This window comes from Bison bison, unplaced genomic scaffold, assembly GCF_000754665.1.
Source record: "Bison bison bison isolate TAMUID 2011002044 unplaced genomic scaffold, Bison_UMD1.0 scf7180017864383, whole genome shotgun sequence".
Taxonomy (NCBI): Eukaryota; Metazoa; Chordata; class Mammalia; order Artiodactyla; family Bovidae; genus Bison; species Bison bison.
In genome coordinates, this window is record NW_011494955.1 from 2,183,442 (window position 1) to 2,185,886 (window position 2,445).

Below are 2,445 nucleotides of genomic sequence, written 5' to 3' on the forward strand. Positions count from 1 at the left end.
CCACCTGTAGCAGTCCTTAGGCGATCACGCAGACGGATTCAGGTGCTGAGGTCCTGCCTTGGTCCCTTCAGCCAGACCCAGTCTCCCCAGTTCGCTGCCCTCCTGGGCATCCATACCTACACGGTCCTGTCCGGGGGCTTTCCGTCCCAACACCCTTCCCTCTGCCCCCAGGGCTTAAAGGGCCGTAGAGCCGGGCTCACCCGGGGCCTGGAACGCGCTCGCTGGCGCCTGCGCACCGCGAGCTCAGGCTGCTCCTCCCAGAAGCCTCGTGACTTGAGGTTGCGGGATCCCGGCTCACGGTGGCTCCGATCTGTCTGACCCAGAGTCGAGTGGACCCGGGAGAGGGGCGAAGGGATGGTTGTCCAGGACAAGGGTGGAATCTCGTTTGCGACTTGGCAGAACGAACTGCCCCAGAGTCCTTTGCGCGGCGCCTTTCGAGACTCGGACCACACCTCCCAGGAGCCTCTGCGGCCTGTTTCCACGACTTGTGAGGACGCGGCTGCGTGTGGGCCCGGTGGGGACGCGGGCGCCCTCTTGTGGCGGCGCGTAAGGGGACCGCGAGACTGAGACGATGAGAGGTGTGAGCTCGGCCCTGTGATGTGGGCGTGCGGGTGCCGGGTTGCGGTTGTACGTTGTGTGTACGTAACCCACTATTTGTGGTTGTGTACTGCTTCCCTGGTGGCTCAGTGGTGAAGAATCCGCCTGCCAACGCAGGGTACTGTGGTTGGATCCCTGGGTCAGGAAGATCCCCTGGAGGCGGGTATGGCAACCCACTCCAGTATTCTTGCTGGAGAATCCCATGGACAGAGGAGCCTGCAGGCTACAGTCCATGGAGTCGCAGGAGTCGAACACGACTGAGTGACTAAAACAACAACCTTGTGTGGAAACTTTTTTATGTACTTATTTTTGAAAACTAATTTTGAGTGTGTGTGCCTGTGCACCTCCACCCGTCATGTGTGGCTGCTTTTGGACGATGCAGAGCTGAGTAGCGGCCACAGACATTGGTCCACAGAGGTTAAAATACTGACTCTGTACATCCCAGTTTTTGTGGTTGTGAGTTTGTGTGTCAGGGAGAACCCACAGATAGTGTGTGCCGTTTCTAGAAGTGTAACCAATCAGGCCTTCCCCCACGGCCTCTGCTGCAGCTCCCCTCGGGAGTCCCCAGGTAGTAGTTGATGCACATTTGCTGAGTTGTTTTGCAGCTGTGAACCCCCTTCCCCACCAAATGGACAAGACTATTAATACTTGATGAGGATGAACGTGTAGCCCCAGGGCTCCTGCAACCTAAGACCAAGACCAAGTGACCAAGTGAAGTCACTCAGTCGTGTCCGACTCTTTGCGACCCCATGGACTGTAGCCTACCACGCTCCTTCATCCATGGGATTTTCCAGGCAAGAGTACTGGAGTGGATTGCAATTTCCTTCTCCAGAGGACCTTCCTGACCCAGGGATCGAACCCGGGTCTCCTGCATTGTAGGCGGACACTTTACTATCTGAGCCACAAGAGAAGTCTGCAACCTAAGGCCTGATAATGTTAACCCATGTGACATGATCCTGCTGTGTCACCATCAGCCAGAGAACTGTGCACAAGCTGATCATCAGGATCCCCCCACACTAGTGCTTTAGAAGTGTCTCGCTGAGCTCCAGAGTGTGGGCTCAGTACTTCTGTGTGGCTCACCGGCTTTGTTGCCCCAGGGCATGTGGAATCTTCCCCCATCAAGGATCCAGCCTGTGTTCCAGGCCCATTCTTATCCACTACACCACCTGGAAGCCTTTTACTTTTATTTCTTAACAAATCAGAATTGACATGGATTTTTAAATACTGGGTTTTTTCCCCCTTATTCTGTGTGTTTGAAATTTCATGTAACTTTTTGAAGCAGCAGTAGCTTACAGTTAATAAGGAACATGGTTTTCTTTTTTGTGTATGCATGTGTGGTGGGTGTGTGTATGTATTACATTAAAACTTCATTTCTGGCACTGAACTTTTAATTTTATATGACTTCCACCTAGTATGAAATAGTATTCTTGGAACAGGGTTATTTTCAATGAAGTGTGTAACTGAACCGTAGGATAAAAGTTTGCTTCCCATGAGCATGCTTGAACACAAGAACATCAGGATATTCAGCATTTACATCCAATCCAGGAATATGAGGCCATCATTCCCATGGGAATAGGGCTTGAGGAAGCCCAGCCACCATCTCTTGGTAAATTTTATCAAAGGCTTCACTCTGGGCCACTGTGAACAGACTTTTCCAGTCCCCAGTGATTGCTGACAAATACAGAACAGTAAGTCCAGATCTACCGCATGATTGCACTCATCTCACACGCTAGTAAAGTCACGCTCAAAATTCTCCAAGCCAGGCTTCAGCAATACACGAACTGTGAACTTCCAGATGTTCAAGCTGGTTTTAGAAAAGGCAGAGGAACCAGAGATCAAATTGCCAAC

General features: G+C 51.9%; 1 protein-coding gene across 3 annotated transcripts in view; it reads right to left on the reverse strand.

Annotated features, from left to right (window-relative positions):
- ZNF667 (zinc finger protein 667) overlaps window positions 1-385 on the reverse strand; it is a 25,690-nt gene extending 25,305 nt beyond the window's left edge. The window contains exon 1 of one of the 3 annotated variants that reach the window (XM_010857721.1): window positions 201-385. The gene's annotated coding sequence lies outside the window, so the exon portion shown is untranslated. Of the gene's footprint in view, window positions 1-4 lie in introns of all 3 variants that reach the window. The other 2 variants (XM_010857723.1, XM_010857720.1) reach the window with 2 other exon arrangements.
- Between the last annotated feature and the right edge of the window lie 2,060 nt (window positions 386-2,445).